The following is a 22,843-nucleotide window of genomic DNA, read 5'->3' on the forward strand; positions in this document are numbered from 1 at the left end:
TCCCCAAGGGCCCAATCCGGATATCATACTTACAGGAATAACGACTGTATAGTACTCCCTCACAACTGCATGCAAGGGTAACTACGCTGCGATTCATGGCCCTCCTACAAGCTCTGACCCACTAGTACCCCCCTTTCAGCCCACGGGTAGTATTGCCTCCTAATTCCCTTTATAGCCAGAGGACATCCCACTGCAAGCCACCCACTCCAACCTAGTCACACCACCTACACCCTAACTGTGACTATAGACAACAGAAGCCGTTAAGAAAACTCCAATCAGAAAAGGACCCGCAAACCAAACAAGCACTGAGGAACAAACAAGGTCAAGAAAAATCCCAACCAACAAACAAGCTAAAAAACAAAAATAAAAAAACATCACATGAGGGCTAACATGTTTGTGATCCGACCCAACACAATAACATAAACTCCAAAAAATCCAAGCAAGGGACCAAAAGAAAGAAAAGGAAAACAGGAAAGCACAATGCACTGGGGTATGAGCCTCACAGACACTACCACAAATACCACAATTGGTACATAATCACAAGACCCTGCCAATAAAGAGGAAAAACTCAGACTCCCAGGAAGGAAATTGTAACAGTGAACCAAAAAACAAACCTGGACAATGAAACGAAAACCCAAAGAGCAACACAAAAAAATCAAATCAGCAAGGCCACCTCAGGCACAAAACCAAAGAAAGCACTATTATAAAATATCAGTCCTCAGAATCATCGGAAGTCACTCATAACAGTAAGATATCCTGAGCTCGCAAGTGTTCCAAAGGAAAACCAATAGAAGACTTAGAAGGACAGAAGATGCCATGCCAGAGGAGAGGATGATGCCCGAGAAACCATGGAGAAAGGACATGTGAAATGGAAACACACTAGGCCTCCATGCTAGCAAACAACAGCACAGCACAGAACACATGGTCATGACCCCAACAGCAAAATGATTTGCCAGAGCAGCAACCAACTAACAGAAACGCTAGACACATCAGCTGGATATCGGGATATCAAAGGGAAAAGGCGGAAGCAAACAAGAGGAGAACTATGGAAATTATACCTTCACACCATACATCATTAAAACCCAAAGGGAACACCAGCAACATCAACTTGAAACAGAAATGGATCCAGAAGAAGACATGAACCCAATACAAAACCTAATTGTCCTACCTAATGATGAAACAGAATACAACCTTTATCCTGCGGATAATGAGCGTCATCAACAATACCACCCAATGACGCAAGCAAGACCAAAACAGGCCACTCTAAAGAAAAGATACACTGCAACCTAATCAATGCCAGATCTGTCCAAACAAACAACAGAGATCTACGATCTACTTTGTGTTGGGGGAATCAACATCCTATTCCTCACAGAAACCTGGCTAGCTGAAAACTACAAAGTCATAATGCAGAGTTGTCTGCCTGACAATTACAAATGCATACAGGCAACCAGAAAAGGAAAAAGAAGAGGAGGACTCTATGGACCACCAACCTACGATGTAAAGTTAATAGACACCTTTGTAGTAGAAGTCACAAATCTGCCCATTTAACATGACAATTCTATCACTCACGGGGTCTTCAACATAGGGTTCGAAAAAGAGAACGCAAACCTGCAGAAAACCCCAACTAAGCAGCTTGAGACAATGAAAGTATGACAGATGGTTAAAGGAGCGACACACACAACAGGGCACACAAGGACCCACTCTGGATGCAATCTTCACCAATAAAAACCTGATCAGTCATCTTTCCAAGTAAGTCTAACTTGAGATCCCAGTAAAAGCCAAGATCCATCAGTGCCTTGTGCTCTGCATTGTCCAAGTGCAGAACCCATGGTACTCCCCACTTTAGTCAAAACAAAATCGTTCAAATTGTTTAACCACAATTTGTACCACATTTTTTTACTGCAAAATGATAGATGGTGGGTTAGGGTTAGGTATTTAGAAAGATTATGTGGTGGTGGGGGGCTGGGTTAGGAGTACAAAATGCATTAAAAAACCATTTTGCTTTCGACCAAAAAAAAGTGTTCTAGCATCGATAATGGCTCCATGTCCTCAATTACCATAAAGACCTCAACCATAGATTCTTGGTGTGTCAGACAGAGGCTGAATTAAAATCAGTGTGGTCTAATATATATATGTGAACAAGGGCAATGGAAGGGAGGAGTGACAAGGAATTGAGTACTGAGCAATGTGGCAATGGACGAGTGTGTGTGCAAGGTGTGAGAAGCGGATTGGTTAGAGGTATGAGCAAAACGGGAACAGAGTCCTGAAAGTTAACTGTAAGGAAGAGGCTGAATGGTCATTGAGGATGTAGTGCAAGCTTAGTATACCAAACGGTAATGGGTAAGAAAAATAGATTTAATGATTCAGATGTACAAATCTGGAAAGGTTGGTCAGCAGATTGAGTGACAGTTGCTGAGAACTATGCCTGACCTGCATGCCACCACATCTGATTGTTGGACTGGCTCAACCGCTTTCTTTTTTCTGACAACGTGATGCATGTTTGCTTCCTGAACATATATTTCAGTTAAGACTTCACTTATATTTTGTCACGTTTCTTTATCATGTGACTTGGTGCTATGAAAGCCAGATTTACAGAACAGTGTAGTAATTTATCCCTTGAAAAACACCTTTGCAAAATAAGAATAAGAGAAGATGAAGTCTCCTCTCCTTTCTAAATAGGAAAAGGCAGAACCAGAAAGCCAGTTCTCAAAGCTCTGTCTTCCACACTTCACACATTATGTGATGATGAGCAAAGCACTTGTAATCACTGCGCCTTATTTTTCTTAACTGTCTGTGGGGAATATAGCACGCATATAGTTTATAATGTAATGTTTTACTCCATAAATAATTACAATATTAACTATTTACATAATGCATACTTGTGGAGAGGTGAGAGTTTTGTGTTGTCTGGTGGTGAGGCGGGATGCCAAGTTTTGTGCTGTCTGGTGGTGATGTGTGATGCCAAGTGAGGGTTTTGTGTTGTCTGGTCTTGGATCTGAGAGGTAAGCCAGATTCTCTGACCTTTCCCATTTCACCAAATTATATTATCTCGGTAAAATAATTTTACTACAATTGGTATGTGGGGGAGATGCCCTGGGGCTTGGGTCACTAAGAAACCACAAACGTCACTGAAAGATATGTTGCATAAGTGGAGTCTAATATTGATTACATTGACTATATATATTTGAGAATGTGTGGGTGAGGGGGGAGAGGTTGGTATTGAGTTTAGTTGTTCTGGAAGTTGGGGGCCGCTGCACTGTGGGCTTGGGCTTCTGTACCATGGGGCAGAAAATTGTACTTGCTACCCAGGCCAGAAGCTGCCAGTCCTCCCCTGCTCGGGTATCCTGGCGCAAATAGGCAGTGTGCAACAGGACAGGACAGGACAGTACAGGACAACATGATATATAAACGCCTTGCAGTCACCACAATCGAACACTTGTATACACTTGTGTCTTTCTTTCACTTGCCATCCTTGACAAACATCACCTCACGTTCCAAAGTGAGACAATGGGCAGCCGTGTGAGACACATTGTACCCTCTGCCTGCAGATACAAACTTGCCCTTTATTATCTGTTTACATATTTGGACAGGACGCTTCACAGAAAAGTACAGGGCCGGATTGCAGAAGATACTGAAGAGCCGTGTGGAGGAGCAGAGAGGCCACGACCAGGCACAAGTACACGCGCACTGAGTTCCATACTCCTGACACAGTGACCAGCTTTTTAAACTCCATGTACCGACATACTTGGAAGCCTAATAAGTTGCCACAAAATCTAAATGCTAACTTAACTTTACTTACAAACGACGTTCCTTTTAACCCCTTAACTGCCAGGCTATTATGCACGTCTATGCCAAAAGGACGAGCATACTCGTCCTTGGAAGAGCCAAATCAAATTAATAGCCTTGTGTTTTTTCTGAAAACTATTAAAAAGCGAAAATCGTCTATAGAGGAGAAAAAAGAATTTCGAATCACCCCTCTCACGACACTTTAAAAGGTGTTTGGGTGTAAAGGTTAAGGGGCGTACAGGTGGGTGGCAGATGAGGTGCTGGGGAGCCCCGTATGAACTGCAAAAGAGGGGGAGACAGAAAAACAACCGAATTTCTCTAAGAAAGATCTGAATTCATCATAGAACCCTTTTTATACACTAACAATGTAATGTGATTTGAAACACACAGAATACCATTAGCATCCGAAAATAGGGGTGTCTGCGTCGGGATTTTAACTATAAATTGTAATGATATCAATTATCGCCTACACTTACTACCATCTAAACACAGGCACTGATGTAACACAACACACACGTCCGCATGGCCTGCATCATTATCCTCAATAAGAGTCGCCTTCCATGAATTATAGAGAAAGCTGCTAGGGAGCATGGTGCAGCGCGTGACACACACACGGACACACATGCCACGGACGTCACACACACCGACACACATCTCACACGCCGACACACGTATCACGTCACACACACAACACAATTGCCATGTCCCACACATCGACACATGTACCACATCACACACACCGACACACGTACCACGTCTCACACACTGACACATGTACCACGTCACACACACTGACACACGTACCACGTCTCACACACTGACACACCTACCACGTCACACACACCAACACACGTACCACATCCCACACACCGACATACATACCACGTCTCACACACTGACACACGTACTACGTCACACACACCGACACACGTACCACGTCTCACACACCTACACACATACCACGTCTTACACATTCACACACGTACTACGTCTCACACACCGACACACGTATCACATCACACACACCGACACACGTACCACGTCTCACACACCAACACGCATACCACGTCTCACAGCATGCTCCACACACACACCGACACACGTACCACGTCTCACACACCAACACGCATACCACGTCTCACAGCATGCTCCACATGTTCAGCATCGCAATTTTTGAAGGCTCCCTCGTTTAGGACACCATGGATACCAATTGCTGCCAGGATTATTGGCCAAAGTGCTTTGTCCGGAAAGTGGGAAAGTGCTAAGGTACAGCGCACAACATCCCAAGACATAGAGATTAATTGGAAGAGTTTTCGAACTGTTGGAGATCAGGTTCAGTGTCTACTCAATCCAGAGTGTGCAGTATTGTCATCCGCTCTGCGATATACACAATGTGGCCATTGACACCTCATAGTGCGCGCTGGTGGCTCCAGCTTCCCCACCCTAGCAGCCACGCACTGGAACGCTCTGCCACCTCACCTAAGACTCATTCAATCCCACCTAGCCTTCCGTAAGGCTATCAAAACCAGACTCTTTGTTTAACCTGAACCTGTATCGTCCACTGCATATATGCCTACCAATCTGTAACTAAGAGCCCTCCTGGCACCTGTCTGTAATCCTAAGTTTTCTTATCCTCTGTAACAGGGCCTCGATGCCTTATGGGCTGCAAGCGCGCTTAACAAATGCAAATAAATAATAAATAAAATAAATAACCATGCGACCAGAGGAGTGGAGTGGTGGTGAAAGCAATGATGGCAGCATGACAGATCACACACTGGGGAGTGGACTCTGATAGAACTGCGGTGATGATGCGTACTCTAGTGCAGAACGTTTGTTCTTGAAAGGAAGTGTAAAAGTGAGTGTACCTGGCCAAAAACACATCAACTGCGTCATTTCACTATCCCCAATAGCCCCTCATTTAAAGGTCAAATGTCCATTCCAACCAATGATCGACTCCTACCACCATCTGTAAACCAACATGTCAGTCCAATCCTGCCATCATCTCTAAATCTGTTTGCCTTATTTTTCGCAAGAACAGATATCAGAAATCATGTGGAGCTGGAAAGAACAGCGAGAAGACTACTTCTTCGGCCTTGTGAATAGAGAAAGAGGACTTTGATGATAAATCTTCATTGGTCACATGGAGAGCTTGTGCCACTAGAAGGTGCCCGTCCAGGTGGCACCTAGACTAATACTGCTCTACGGTGTCTGCAAACATTAACATATACAAAGAGCATTCTGGTCTGCCTGAACCAAAGATCAGGGTTTTTTAATTCAGTTAAAAATACAGCGTCCTCCCTAAACATGTGTACTGCTTATTTAAGAGATCAGGGGATAAGACACAGCACTGTGCACCTATAGCGCGCTTAATACCCAGAGGTTTCTAAGCACGGACTTCGTGTCGTCTTGCTTCCAAGGCAAGCACATTGCCGCTGAGCTATCCCCCCAGACAACTGGGTACCCCACCTACAGGCCATGAACCAGACGCCAAACTAACCCTCATATAAACCAGGAACTTCAGATACCCAAAAAGGGAGAAACAATGATAGATTCCTTGGTATTGCCTATTTAACTACGCCTGTCTATGCAACGTACAACTCAGCCTATGGAAAGCAGATCCACCTTTTCACAGTAACTGCAAGGACTTCAGGGAGTGACCCTCCATATCTTACATGGTCTCAGGGATATATAGTGACCCAGACATGGCGTTGAATAACTATTTGTTCCCACCAACTAACCAATTCACCATCATCATCATCATCACACACCATCTTCCACCGCGCGTCTATTGTGCCCAGGCATATGGAGGGATTGCTTTCAGTGGTGACATAAATGCAGATCATTACACCTCGTGTCTATTTGTAGCGCATTTTATGACTGATGTTCTTGTCCAACAAAAGTGAGCAAAATTAGAGATATTAATTTCTCAAAACTGTTGAGTTAATTTTACAGTCAGAATTCATTAGAGATGTTTGATGCAATCCAGGTTGTTTTTAACAAAACACATTATAGTGCACATATCAAATGGGGGCAGGGTGGGGGCTTTCTCTCCTTATAGCTCTACTTACAATGTCTTTCATAAATCACTACAAATTGAGAATTGTATAGTTTCCTGAAAAGGTGTGCTTGCCACCTACTTTTCTATTATATGGAACTTCTTTAGCACAATGCAGAATTCTGGTGGAAAAACACATTGTTTATATACATTTTTAAGATGTGTAATGCACCACATGCAAATGAGTAAGAATGTGTGGGTCAGGAAAGAGTGGAATGAAAGATGATGGGGTGCATGTACAGGTCTGGTAATGCGGGAAGGTGACCGCAAGCTAATACAGGAGTCAGGCACAGGCAGACTGAGCAGGCGCACTCGAGTAGAGAGCACAGGATAGAACAGGGCAGGTGCATGAGTGGGTGACCAGGGATGGCCCAGCATGAGATAGGTGCCCTGTGGGACGGTCAGGGTCATCTTGCGGCAGCATTCTGTTTTAGGGCCATCCTCCCCTGGTGGTACCACCACTACTATTCTCCTCAGCGTAATCAGGCCATATTTTTCCACCATTCCCGCCCTCTTTACTCCCAGTTGTCCTTTTTTGTCATTTCTTTATCTTCCCTAGTGCCAGCCTTCTGGGTGGCTCAGACACACCATTGTGCTCATTTCAATGTAGCAACTATGTCCCCCTGTTTCAGTTGCCTGTTCAGCACTTCAGTGGGGTATCATCTCATAGGGGCCACCCCCCTGTCAGCTTCTCTTTTTTACAATTTACCCAGGAGGCTACCTCTAGGAACCCTGGGTTTCTTTTCGCAGAGCTCCTGCCTTTTGTCTGGGTTGTCTGCCCCCCCCCCCCGCCCCTTGCCGCCTGCGTCACTGACCCACCCTACTTCCAACCAATGTAAATCTATGTGATTAAAATAGGTGGCCCACGATGTTACAGCCGCACCGCCTTCACCCACCGAGCTGAATGGTTGGCTACAGGTGCACAAGGAGTGCAAGTTGAAAAGCAAGCAATGTCAGAATTGCGGACACAGCCAACAGATAGCAGGGTGGGAGCACATGGCTTGAGAAGAGCTATGATGCACAGGAACCGTGATTACGAGTATATTCTTCAACTCAGATATGGCAGTCCCCACAATTAGTTGTTTGGCATTTTAGGGTGTGTCATGGCCGACGAATCACCTGGAGAATTGAGCCTAGGAAAACGTTCACAATCTTTTGTGCACTCCAAGCAAGGATAGGATTAAGGCAAGCAGCACACCAATTCCTTAGGAGCTTTGTTCTCAGTTCTTCACCCCTCCCCCGCTTCTTCAAGTGCTCCCCTTTGTCACCCACAATCTATTGGATTAATAGTGTTTCACACTTCTTTCTTCAATCAGTGTCTGCTGTTTTCTAAGTCATGACTTGATCCTTCTGGATATTCCTATAAGGTACCACCACCTGGTACCGTTAGCTCTTTTGGTCCAGGTCAGTGGCAGGCAAAAAGCTGTTGGCTGGACCCCCAGGTACTTCAACCTTTACCCTGTTATAGGTCTAGTACAGGCTCAACGCTCCTTCCCCATCAGTTCAAAAAATCTTCTCATAGCGCAAGTTTTACTGATGTCACCCCTTCTGCTCCTTCTCCTGCCATTCCACCTCCTCTCTTGTACTTATCCTCCTTTTTCTCATCTCTGTTGCTCTCCCTTCTAACCTCCATGCAGACATTTCTCGTTCTCCTCTCCAACTCCTGCCTTCCACCTTCCTGCCTATGCCTCCTCCCCGTTCTCTCTTTTTTCTGTCCACTCCATCTTCTCTACTGTTCTCTCTCTCGCGTCTAGCTCTTCGCTACTCTCCCATGCTCACCTCTGCACTTTCAACTCCGTACTCCGACCTCTAACTCCCACCTTACCCATCTGCCCAGTTAGCCTTAAATAGAAATGCAGAGCTGTGGGGTTTGTGTCAGGTGTGCGAAAGGTCTGACCATGCCAAGCAGGTTCTGTGCAAAGGACTAATTCTCCAGGTGGTTTGGATCATGTAGCAGATGTAGATGTCTCCATGACTCATAAAGTAGTTAAGGGAGTTCTGCTCAAAGACGGGCACTGCTGATTGTCCACTGCCCTCAACTGCTTGTTGCCATGGCACCAGAAACAGGAGCCTGCCACTGGCCACAACTGTCTGTGCCACTGGCACATGTTGGGCAGGTGGGACTGATGCAGGGGTTTTGGAACGGCATGCATGATGTCCTTCCATTCTACTCCAAGGCTGCAAGAGGTGCTTGGACCCACAGCCTGCTCCTCACCACCGCTCGAGGGGGTGGTGGTAGCAGCCAGGTTGGAAGAGTACTCATTCACAGGGAATACGTTCTTGTGCCACTGGTTTAACATGGTTCTTCATGGCCCTTGTCCCTTCCCTAATACCCCGCTAGACCCTTTTTCTACAGTGGTCCATAATGCAGAAAAGCTTACACTCTTTGACCGGGATGGCCATCCCTGACAGCAGGGCCGACTAGTCCCATACACAGGACCATGTGCTGTTGTGTGTGTGGGGGTGGGTGGGGGTAGAGGATTGTTCTCCTTGGGCTTCTTCCTGTGCCTAGCTTGCCCCATCCACTGTGCAAGCAGAGGCTGAGTCTCCTCTCCTCTTCAACCTCCTTGATCCCCATTCCACCTAATTCTCCTCCTCTCCCACAGGAGGTCCACCACCAACACAGGTTATCCCTCTGAGCCTCCTTATCCCCAGCACCACCTTCACAGAACTATAGAACTTGCTGTGCCCGCTCATCTTCCCACATGACGAGCATGCCCTCCTCCTCCTCAACGGGTTCTGTCTTTGCCAGGCATGCACTAGAGGCCCTGCATCCCCTGCTTCTGGGGAGTGTCCAAAAGAGGCCTTATCAACTTGGTGTGACTGTGTGACTAGTCGAGGCCTCCACTGATGACCCTGCCTCCTACCTCAATCCTAATCCTGAGATTTCTACTGATGCATCTGCCTCACCTAGCTGACTTGGAGGGTTGTTAATACTCACTGACCCTGGCCCGCAAACCAGTGTCCACAAACACCACAAGGCTGCCCTCATCCATCACTCTGAATCAACCTCCTCCTCAACCTACCCTGAAACCTTCTTCCCCTTCCAGCATATCAAGTGGGCCATCAGAACCTCAAATAGCCATTGGATAAGAAGAGTGAAAACCATGTGTGAACACACTGCCAGAACCCAAATGTGTGAAACACCAAATCAGAACTAAGAACCCCAATAGTACAAGCAAACAAATTCTATACTGTAGCAAAACAAGCAAAAGTACATGTCAAACCAACAGAACAGCAACTGGGGAGATGAGACAACAAGAACAAAAATGCAAAGGGAAACTGGGAAAGGATAAACCTTTTTTGTGGTTTATTTTAAAATACGATTAGAGGCAAAACATTTCCTTTTAGGGTTCTGTAACATTTTTAAGGAGACATAAAAGGAAAAAGAACAAAAGTAAATGCAACATTTTTTTCTTTTTTATAAATCATAAAAATAACAGGACACTATCGACAAGGCAACACAAAAATGTATATGTAACTAGGCAAAAGACCAACACCAAACATCTACAATCCATCATACCTCCTCTAACCTCTTCGAAATATCTTCAAAAGCCCTCCAAATGCCTGCTAAGTGTGAGCCTGCTCTGTGTACTTCTTCCCACAACCTAGCAAAACCTGCAATGGAACAGCAGGTGTGATCTGGAGATTCCAGAGTTCTACTTTACTGGATGAACTTGATGAAAGCACGTTTAATTTGACTCCTGATTGGATGAAGAAGCATCGCGTGAGAACCTTAAATCTGTTGCAAGGTTATCCCGGGATTCAAAACCCATTCCATTCCGGCAATTGCAGATGAATCTTTCCTAAAATGTGCGTTGGACCTGCTGGGTCATTTATGGGAAGCCAGAGAGGAACTTCACAAATATTTCTTTAGCATAGATTAGAACGGGGTTGCCCAACTCCAGGCCTCGAGGGCCGGAGTCCCCAGAGGTTTTAACGAGATCCATCATTAATATTTATGGGAACAAAGTTGCATACATTTAGAATCACTGCAAATTTACCTCATGACTATTAATGCGGGGTATCCTGAAAATCCAACATTTGACCAGGAGGTCTGGTGTTGGAGAACCCTGGATTAGAATAATCTGTGCTCCCATTGAGCAGGACAGAGTTTATCTAAATGGAGAATCTGAGAAAAATACTTTAATTCGGGATATAAACCCATAAAAGTATGCATCATTAATAACATCATTCATACGATAACACACAGCAATAGCAATGCATTGTTTGGTAAGCACTGATAAAAATAGTAAAAACCTTAAAATGATTCACATACTAATTTCAACATCAAAGTATTCACTAAAACTATGTACAACATTTTATAACAAATGGCAGAATTGTAGTACTGCATTTCATGGATCCCTCATAAAATAATAAAATAAAGATGTCACAATTACATGTATTACAATGTTACTCTCTTTACTAATGTCAATAAAGGCAGTAATATGCAGGCCTAACCGTATAAAGGTAACTATTTTATGGAGCCGATTTTTTAAATTAAGATTCATAAGCTTGGAGTAAGCAGTCCTTTAATTTCTTTGTCTAACATCCCTTATAATGGGTAATACCTCTCTCTTTCTTAAACTCATAGGCAAAGGCAAAAACAGCAACAAAAAAATGGTGTTTTCCCTAATTCCCATCTTATACTTACGACGATCAGTAGAAGACTTATTAGGTCTCCGTTTTGACCAGTTCACTCCTAATGGAAGCATGTTCCTTATTGCTCTCGCATAGAGATGTCTGTCCTATTCTTTAGTCATGCAGTCCAGTTAAGCCGCAAGTCTGCCCCTTATTATGCTAATGAAGTGATTTCTCACAGTGCATTTTTCAAGTGCCTTTACCCAACACTGGTCTGCCTTTGCGTTCAGTACTTGCCTTATCATTTCCCTTGTATTTTCCTGTATTGTAGCGGGACCAGTCAACCATCTACTATACAAGCCATATCCAAGCTACACACAAACACAACATAAGTAACACTCGCATACAAGCATACAACAAACCATCCCAGGCACTAGATCTTACCCTACGGATTCAACCACAACCTTAACTACCATCCAATCTACACATAAAACACACAAACACACAACCAACATAACAGAAATTCACATACAACAAACAACCCAGGCATTGGGCCTCACCCTTACGGATACAACAAGCCAGTGCACGTAATCAACACATCTGCAAGCCAACACACACAGATGCCAGTTCCTCCTGGTTCTGGACCTATCCTATCATTCTATTCTCACTAATCAACCCCATTCTCCTTCTTGCATAACCCCATGAGCGCCTGGAAACCGCCCCAGTTAGTGGTAACGGTGCGCGGTATAAGTCGACATAACATAACCATTGGATCAGTCCCAGTTCTGTCAAGACTATGTTCATACTCTTCAGCCAACTAACCTTACAGCCAGCTAGAGTTGAGTTCAGTTCCCTAACGTAACACATAGTAAGCTGCTCGGATTACCCCACAGCTTTAGCCATTGTTTCAAAGGTCTGGTCAGGAGAATCGCCTCCAGGGTTCCAAGATTCACCTCCCACAAGGATACATCGTCTCTCATGTGATCTTTAATTTTTACATGGAACACTCTGAACCCTCCTCACTCCACACAACATCCACATCCACCAATATGCAAATGACACGCAGCTCTACCGCAAGCTATCCTCCTTAGAAGACATCTACAGTCTCAACGCCACCCTCACATTTATCCAATCATGGTTGTCCAGTGTGTACCTGAAACACAACCCTTCCAAGGCTGACTTCCTACTGCTGACCTACAACATCAAACACCCTGACATCGAGGCCTGGCTCTCTTCTATAAACATTGAGGGTTTCACACCCCATCTCTCCACTTGCGCAAAGTCCCTTGGGTTCAACATCGACAGACTCATCTCTCTCAAACAGCACATAGCAAAGAAAACACAAACAGCTTGGTACCAACTCTCTCTCCTGTGGAAAATCTCTTTATCCCAGAAAACAACTTCAAATCTGCTGCCAAGCATTGCTCCTTTCCTTTCAGGGTGGTTGCAATGCCCTTTCGGGAAAGCCTTCTGGAGACTCCTCTGGCACCCCTAAAATGTATCCTGCATGTTGCAGCATTACTCATCAAAGGACTCTGTAAATGTGACCACATCTCCCGAACCCTCATGGAACTGTACTGGCTGCAAGCCTGTATCATCGTCAAGGCTGTCACCCTGAAGTCCCCAAGCTACGTCACCGAGAAACTCAGCATCTATGGAGGACTATGATCCACCAGAAGTAAGGACATGTGTAGAATTGAATTCCGCCAGTGCAGAAGACAGGCCTTCTCTGTATATGCACAAGACTTTGGAACCTCCTCCCCATCAACATCAAACTCGCCCCCTCATTTTTAAAGTTCAGGAAGGAGCTCAAGACCCTTCTCTTCAAGGGATGGCTCCTTCCTAACACCTATGTCCACTCACCCTTCACTCCCCACCCTACCAGAGACTGTGTTGTCTGCTCTCCACTCGTTCCTCCTCTGGTTGCTTGTAGATCACTTGCCCCCCCCCATCTGTTCTTAGCTCTTTACTCCCTTGTTTCCTGGTTCTTTCCCCTTGTTCTTCCCCTCATGTTTGTAAAGCGCTCAGTTGCTTCCCGACGCTTGGTTTGCGTTCAAGAAATACCTTTATAACAATAATAATAATAAAAGACCCACTTAGCCGTCAGTGGAGTGAGAAAACCCCCCCATAGATTGCCTGAATTTGATTCCTCCAATCTTTATACAAATCTTATGATCAGCAGGTTTTCGTCACAGGAAATCAATAAGGCTTTGCCAACTAATTAGTTGTAGCCCCTTTTGGATTTAAATATTTTAGTATATCTGTACCTACACATAGTTGAATCAATAATTTCATAAGATCCTCATACTACTTCAACCCAATCATTGGGTGGGCCTGATAACAGAAGTATTTATAGTATACATAGGTAACTACAATGTGAACTACACCAATCTCACTAAAAAGCTCACTGATGGATTATGGATACCATCAAATTAAGCATCGAAACGCTGCATGATGAACCAATGCAACCTTTTGAAAACCTTCCCATAGAGCCACCACTGGTGCCCAGATGCCTTCACACCAGAGCCTAAGTCGTTATTATCTTGTACAAGGCATTCTGGAGAAAAGGCCCTGACTGTCTACCAAAGCTAGCACTGTTCTTTTTTTTCTCTCCCTTCTTCTGTCCCAGGTACAATCCAAGCCATAATGTAACATGTCCATTTCCTTACCCCAAACTATTTGGGAATCAAACCCTGCCCCTCTTCTCTGACATTTTTCAGGGATATCTTCATAGCCTGACCGTCCCCCTGCCACAGGTGCAGTCAGGTCTTTTTAATGGTTCTCCTTCTGTACTCATTAGATAAATGTCGTGGTCTAGATACACATCCAATGAGGATGCACCCAGCCTGTCACTGTTAAGTCTACCTGCGACTACTGAGCAATGTCCCAGTGACTTCAGCCTTTTGATCAACTATTGCATTACACGTTTCCTGCTTCTTCCAAATCAACCAATTAACTTTACTTCTGAATTTCACATTCCATAAAAAAATCTTTAAAATACGTAGACAAAACACAATAGTATAAAAAAAATTAAAATCATATAATAAAAAATGTGAACATAAAAAATGGTCCATATATCATGTTTGCCACAGATAAGTATAAACATTTGCAAAAAACAGTGATTCGATTTGACTTTTTTGGTGGCTAGTGGAAGTTGTTACAAAACAGAAATTAAGAACCAAAGAATATAACTGACCAACCTCATGAACTGATCAGAAAAAAAGAAATGGGATTGGTTGAAGAGCAAACATTTAAATTAATGGAATTGATTGGGATGTACCAACCCACTGCAAAGTCTCACAAGATTACGCTATTTTTTATTCTCAACGTGCATATTCTTGTTGGATTGTAGTTAACTTCCTGCCACCGGGGACAATTTGTAGAAAGGTACCGTACGGAACATATTATATCTGACAATGCATAACATAGATTTTCTGAACCTGTATTTTCATGATTTTGGCATGGGTCCCCAGGCTCTATATGCATTGTTAGCAATAGACATTTGTCCTGAGTTATTAGATAATATTTTACTGCTTATATATGGTTAAATATTCAAGCCTTAACGAGCCTACACTACTTTCTTGCGTTCCATCTGGATAACCGACACATAAATAGCGAGTGACTCAGTGACTCTGTAGCTGTGTGAGAACATAAACAAAATAGGAGATGCCACCCCAGCACCACCTACAATTCGCACTTCCAAAGGCAAAACACTAAGGGCCTGATTCATGGAATTATCTGCGTGGAAAATAGGGTACTTGTGCAAATCCGCCTTCATCGATTCATGGAATCGGATGCACAGTACTTTTCCTGGACTTGTGTGGAATTCGTGCTGGCTCGGCACCTCTTTGTCAGTGGAGGAACGCCTTGCACGAGTATGGCCTGGGCCTATGCAGTGACCAAAATAGGGGGTGGAACATGCAGAATGAGGAATAACATGTGAATATGTGGGTGTGTTGAGGGGAGGTCCACGGTCAAGCAATCTCACGCCCATACCAGCGCAAATAAACACGTATTCATGAATTTGAAAGTCGGGTTACCAAAAAGTTCACACAAATCCTGGTAGACTCCCGCCCCCTAATAGCAGGCGTAACTGTCAACGTGCATCTATAAAGAACACAATACACACCACACGAAACGTATCCAGCCATGATGAATCCAGCATTTGCTGCAGCGATCGTGCATGGACACTGCAGGAGGAGGAGGATGGTCAAGGCCCGGATCATCAACCCATGTACCATGTTCTTCAGGATGCCGGATGACCAGGTCTATCGCAGATAAAGGTTCCCTCCACCCATATCATCCTAGACCTGGTCAGGGAGTGGGAAGCTGGGCTAACATCACCATGTGCTCCCAGGCCCTTAGCGCCCTACAAAAAGTGCTCACTGTCTTACATTTCATGGCAAGTGGATCCTTCCAACGGACCACTGCGATTGTAGACAGTATCTCCCAGGCCACACAGTCATGCTGCCTACACCAGGTGCTGGTGTGCATAAATGCATGACCTTATGTGTGCCACCGCATCTATATGCCAAGAACACTGGAAGAAATCCAAATTGTAATGCAGGATTTCTATGCTGTGGCGCACTTCCCACAAGTGCTTGATGCAAAAGATTGCACCCATGTTGCGCTAAATCCCACCAGATTGACAGAGCACATACACAGCAACAGCAAACATTGAACTCAATCAATGTTCAGGTTGTGTGCGATGCCAAGGGCATCATGACTGAAGATTATGCAAACTATCCAGGAAGCCTACACGACAGATGTCACCAGTACACCGGAACCTGGTAGCCGGCAAGCATGGGAATGCATAGCTTATTGGTGAGTATGAATGGGCACGCACATGCAAGCAGGTTAAACACTTACCAATAGACACTGCAAACAAATCTTAATGCCAACCATGTACACATTTACAGGTGACAGTGCCTGCCCGCTGAGCACATTCATGATGACGCACACACAGAATCCCACCACACCAGCTGAGGTAAGGTACAATACTGCCCATGTAGACACTAGGGGCATAGCGGAGCGCACATTCGGAGTGCATAAATCACGTTTCCCCACCCTTGACCACTCTGGTGGTGTGTTGCTATATGCACCACCAGTTGGGTGCAGGAATATTGTGGCAGCAATTGAACCGGCCAAATGTCGCTACATGGTGTGGCATCCCAGTGGACATGCTGGTGGGTCACCGCCCGCACCCGCAGGCATGACCCTTGCGCATGGCTGGCCAAAGGGCACATGGAGAGGCTGCATGTACTCAGTTGGTGCAATCCTACTTAACGTTGAATCCTGCACCTATGGAGTGCACACGATCAAGCCACATCCCAGGTACCATTCAATGATGACCATGGACCAATCCTCTGTGCCCACAAAAACACACTGAGAATGTGCCTGTGGGAGGGCAAATTGTGTGCATACATTAGACATAAAACAACATGCACAAAGTGTGGCCAGATGAAAGACACGTAAGTGGTAGTATACCACCACGATCTCGGTAAGCATGGAGTGAAACCACTCCTGAGGCACAAAAACATCACTAATGTCCAAATATATATCACCCAAAATGTGTGATAAATTCAGCAACCTGCCAACTATCAATTATGAGCTTCTAGGCATTCATGGACTCCAAAAGTATTTAGTTCCACCAATCCCCATAAGCCCAATGAAATAGGGTTGCACACCTCTTTGAGAATTTGCATGACAGGCACACATATATTCCTGTCGCTGTAAGCGCAAAAGCAGTTGTCTCAGGATCCACATGTAACATACATACAACAATTCACACAATACTCAGTGACTTCAAAGTAGTCATTTTGAATATGAAGGGGCTGACAAGGGCAGTCAGCAGTACCGGCAGTGAGCGCTACCTGTGAGCGCAGTGTTTTTACCATTTCCATTGTTGGAGGCGTGTGCATTGAGGCATGTGCACTGAGCCTCTTGCATCAAAAACACATTCCTCCGCGAAGCGGACCGCGAAGGGGCTGACAAGGGCAGTCAGCAGTACCAGCAGTGAGCGCTTCCTGTGAGCGCGGTGTTTTTACCATTTCCATTGCTGGAGGCGTGTGCAGTGAGGCGTATGCACTGAGCCTCTTACCTCAAAAACACTTTTCCCCGCGAAGCGGACCGCAAAGGGGCTGACAAGGGCAGTAAGCAGTACCAGCAGTGAGTGCTACCTGTGAGCGCTGTGTTTTTACCATTTCCATTGCTGGAGGCATGTGCACTGAGCCTCTTGCATCAAAAACACTTTCCCCCGTGAAGCGGACCGTGAAGGGGCTGACAAGGGCAGTCCGCGGTTCGGCGTGATCGCGAGACGGGAGGTGACTATTATTGGAACTTTGTTGTTGGGACACTGACACAGAGCTGAGGAAAACTACAAAACACTTGGAGTCCTTGCTGAGATCCCTAGTCCTCAGTCCCTGTTACTCATGGCAGCAGCTCTAGAGTCACTAAAAAGGAAACCGCCAGTGGACGCGGCGGAAACGAGAAACCTACGAAGTGGAAGACTGCGCCAGCCAGGCCTCTCTGACAACATGCTCGCTTCCTTGGAGGGCCCCAACCAGGATTGCTCCCAGATGCTCTACAAGAGGAAAAAATCCTCTCTGGCTGCAAAGCCCGTCGGAGTAGAGAGGACTCTGCATCCACACGCAGTAAGTGCCTTCAACTTCCCTCCAATTGAGATGGTGGCGACAAACCCCGGAAATAACCTTCAAAGGAACATAGGGGCCCCTGATTCCAATGAAGCCACTCAATCACCTTCCCCACCTCCCCTACCCCTGGGTACAACAAAGGGGCATGGGCACTTTTCCACCTTACCTCAAACAAAGCCCCCTCTGGGCACAGCTTTACAGTCAGAGGCCAGCGGGTGGCGGGAGGGGGAAGTGACTGCTTCACGACTGACCGATTGACTTGTTGGAGCCCCCGCGACGGCCCCCCTAGGTTGAAATGGCGGTTGGCAGCGCAACCCCCGAGGTCCTGCGAGAAATGGCTGCTCCCAGCCTGACGAACATCGGCAATGAAGCAGTGGCAATGATACATAATGCAGGGGGCATGGAAGATCTGAAGACTCCTCCTGGAGGGGAGGAGGCTTGCCATTCCTCCTCACCTTCCTGCTCCTCTCCCCTCTCTGTCTCCATTTCTGATGCTCCAAGAGGGGAGCAGCCTCCTCCAAAGGAGGTTATTGAGCTAAAGTCCAATCTCGCTTCGAGGAGCCAGTCGAACTCCTAGCCCCTCTAGAAAGCAACTTATCGAACCTTCAACACAGAGACCTTGCCCTTCGGCAAACATGAAGATCTCTTTGGATGCCCCAATCTCCCCCCTCCTTCGCAGGATGAACCCACGGCAACAGGTGTCCCTATACATCTTTCCTCACCACGAGTAGCGGCGAATTCTCACAAAATGCTCTCTAAAAGATCAGTGCGACCAAAGGCTCCATACAAGAGAAAGACAGCGGGAGGAAAAACACTCACGCACTCGAACGTCTCTATCTCCTTAAACACTATTAAGGAGCTTTTTGTGAAAAACGCATCAGGAGAGCAAATCCCGTCAGGGTTTTTCAGATGCTGAACTGTTGGCCATTGTTGAAGATACAGCAACGCACATGTCCAATTTAAATCTACCTTCTAAGAACTTCCCTCTGGCAGAGGGAAATAGCAAAAAGAAGACCCAATCCAGTTCCTCAACAGGGCCAGTAAAATGGCACTTTGGAAAGCCGCATCAAGGGTGCAGAGTCTCAGAGGGAAGGGGGGTAGACGGGGTAATGGGCCCACCAGAGAAAGGTTCGCCCCTCGAAGAAAGGCATAGTCTTCAGGCCAATGGTGGGTGCAATGATGCAGGCATCCTCCCAGAGATAATGCCCAATGCTGAGGCCTCATGTGGGCCCAAAGAGGCCGAAGTTGAAGAGCGCATTCTGGATCCAGTCCTGCTTCCTCTGGAAAAGCAGACAAAGGACATCACGCCAATTAGCGAGCCGACCGACCTCTGCTTGCCCCAATCCACTCGGGAAACAGTGCACTTCCTCCAGCCAATTTGGCCCCCAACAGAACCCCTCGAGTGCAAATCATTCATTGCGGAGAACCAAATGACGGGTCTGGCAATTTGAAAGACAAAACCCCTGGGCAGGCTCATAGCACACGATCTTCTCTGCAGCCGAGACGCTTGAGCGAAATCATGCCAAGGCCGGCACCGGACACACCAACAAAAAATTTGGACCCCATGACTATCTAATCCACAGTAACAATTGCTTTGGCCCCTTTTGGGAAACTTTATGAAGCCATCAATGACACACCTAAAGACCAAAACAGCTTGATTGCATTCATGCACACAAAACTTAATTATTTGGAAGGTTTTGTTTCTGCATCACGATCTTGCTGTTATGATGGCCAAGATCACATAGGACCCACAAGACATGCTCACGCTGCTAAGGGGCCAGTTTCTGAATTACTCGATCCAAAAACGATCCCTCAATTCTCGCAAGGAACTCAAACAACTGATCAACACCAAACGAAGGGAGACCCTGTATCGGATAATCGGGGGAAACCTTCACTTGCTGTGGACCTAGCCCTTCAATCCTCGCGAGTGTTATCTCCACTCGCTAACCTGATTTTTTGGCCTCAACGGCAATCCAAGGACAGTCAAATAACATCAGATCCGCAGCCCAAGGCCTTGAAGAAAAATGGCTCGGTGGCTTTTAATCTGCCGGAGGAGGTGTCAATACAACCCGCCTCTACAGTAACGAACTTTACAGCACTCAAGATCCCTTCGACCTTCCAAATTTTCCAGCACAAAGGATCTTCACTACCAGTGCAAAATAGAAAGAAGATACAAAAAGTGCGAAGTCGAGCACCAAGGGTTCCAGCGACACTGGTTCCACCAATTCAGGACGGAACGAGAGAGCAACAAGAGCCGGAAAAAGACTCTCCTCCACTCCAAAAAAGAAGTGTATTCAAACTGAAGTCCAGTGACAAGCACATAGAAGAACTCTCCATTCCGGATAGGTCGTGTAACGCCTCTGGTAGTTCAATAGACATAATGAACATGAGTATCTATACCGTGGAAGAATCAGAATCGGAAATTCCGACCACCAGTCAACAAAAAAGGAAAAAACCTGAAACTCGAGGAAATAGAACTTCAGAAGAACCCAAAACAAAAACTTTGCTTCTAGATTCTCCATCATCCACTCTGGCAGATCTGAATAACAAGAACAGTTCTGAAAAGTCCCAGTTCTACCGGGGGACACCGGCCTATAAAGAAGAAAGATACTCAAAAGACAAGGGACGACAAGAGGGAGCGTCGTCGAAGTAACGAAGGAAAATCTTATAGGGACTTCCCCCATGGTCAGTCAGGAATTCGAGAAACGCCCCGATATCAATTGAACTCTCACCAGGCAAAGATAAAGGAGAGGCGCTGCTTGCCAAGAAAAACAAAAATACATTATAAATCCAGAGTTCATGATTTGAAGTGGAAGAAACCCGGACACTCAGAGAAAGGAAAATTTCAGACTCACTTATCAGGACACAGGCGAAATGATCGCTCAACGAGAACATTCAAACTTCAAAGGACACAAGAAGAGCCTGACAATTGGACATTGAACCGTGGGACACTATTGAAATTGTTCCAAGAGATTTGCCTCTCGCACATTAACATCACAAAAAACATCAATATATTTGAGCTAAACCCCAATGGAAGAAAGGATAGCTCCTACCCACATATAGATTCGAACTATATCCAACAACAAATATGGAGCGCAAGAGACAAACTGTCAAATATGGGACTCGACTTGACCAGAACATCAGTAGGTGATACCAGCTCGAAATCTCAGCCGGAAATGACAACTCATAATCGGAAGATATTCATATTTAAGGGGCAAGATCGTGTTCATCAAGGGTCTGGCTATTCGAGAGGAGGGAGGAGTGATCAATTCAAGAGTGATAGACAAATATCCAGAATTGGCAATCTAGACTCCGCTTCTCGACATAAAAGCAGCACTTGGCAAGACCCACACAGGAAATCAAGGAAAGATTGGGGAGCACCAGATGCAGAAAAACTCGCTGCTCTGTCCACTCGTAGGACGTTCCAATTAGTGGATCCACCATGTGATAGGAAAGATCAAGGGCCAAGAAGGCTGACTTTTAATAACGATCAAAAAAGGGACAGGATGGAAGTCCCTAAGTCGCAATTAAGAATTAAGAACGAAATAGCCATCACAAGGGACAATCAAAGACTGCCTGTGTTATGACAAATGTGCTTCGGCCTCCTCTAATGTGTCACTAAAGCTGGGATCCTGGAATACTTGGGGCTTTATGCCTGAACACTAAATCTGATGTAAACTTTTCCAGCTTTGATGTACTGTGCCTACAAGAAACGTGGCTGATGGAAAAACCAGTCCTAGATGGCAACCAATTGGCTCATTCACCAGCCCATAAAGAAAACAAGGGTAGACCAAGATCAGGCCTCATTACCGCCATCAGATCAGGGAGCGGACTTAACCTGACAAAAGTACTCAAAGCTACGGAATTTATTTTGGCAACAACCATCGCCTGGGCTACCACCCCGAATCCCATGATAAACAAACCACAGGCGGAGATCATGCTGATCAACATATATTGGAACCCTAAATGGTTGACCAATGACTTCTTCATCACCCAAGTGGAATCTCTAATTGATGACTTTCTGATAACAAGTGAATCTAGTAATGTCATTATCGTGGGAGTCCTAAATACTGAATTAACTCAAGGGCTCCAGTCTCCACATGGTAGAGCCCGTCAATGGATCAATCTAATAAAATCGAGAGAAATTCACAATCTTGAGCAGTATGTAGGGTCCACAGAGGAACAAATCCCGACATGGGAGAGAAAGAACCAAACAGCCAATATTGACTACATCCAGATTTCACGCAGCCTCTTGTCCTTAAAGGAAACCTTCGAGGTGGCCAGGACTAAACACAGCGATCACAACATCTTGACTCTTACCTGGTCCTCACACAGGGCTGAGGCAAGCTATACCCCTAACCTGGAAGTCAAACAAAGTGGCACGAGATTAAGATTGCCAGAAACAGCAATCATTAAACTCACCAGGTTGTATGTGGAAGAAAAGAGCAGAGAACCTACCGGGGCCACAAGCTTGGCTGATTACACAACAGTGCTATCAGTATTTAGACCCAGGAAAGGAATGAAGGGAGCTCAAACAATTCGTCCTGGTAATACATACAATGAACAACTGGTAGCCCAAAGAAGGTGGGTAAGAAAACTAAAATGGGCCGCTGCAAAATCTAACTGCATACAAAAAAGAAGGAGGCAACCAATTAACAACTACAAATCCTGGTTGAGGTCATCTAAACTTCTACACCTCCAGGAAGACATAGAGGAAATGCTTTGCACAATCTGTGGAAAAAACGCACAAGATTTCTGGTCTCTTATA

This window comes from Ambystoma mexicanum, chromosome 6p (genome assembly GCF_040938575.1).
Source record: "Ambystoma mexicanum isolate Mex_15411 chromosome 6p, UKY_AmexF1_1, whole genome shotgun sequence".
Classification (NCBI taxonomy): domain Eukaryota; kingdom Metazoa; phylum Chordata; class Amphibia; order Caudata; family Ambystomatidae; genus Ambystoma; species Ambystoma mexicanum.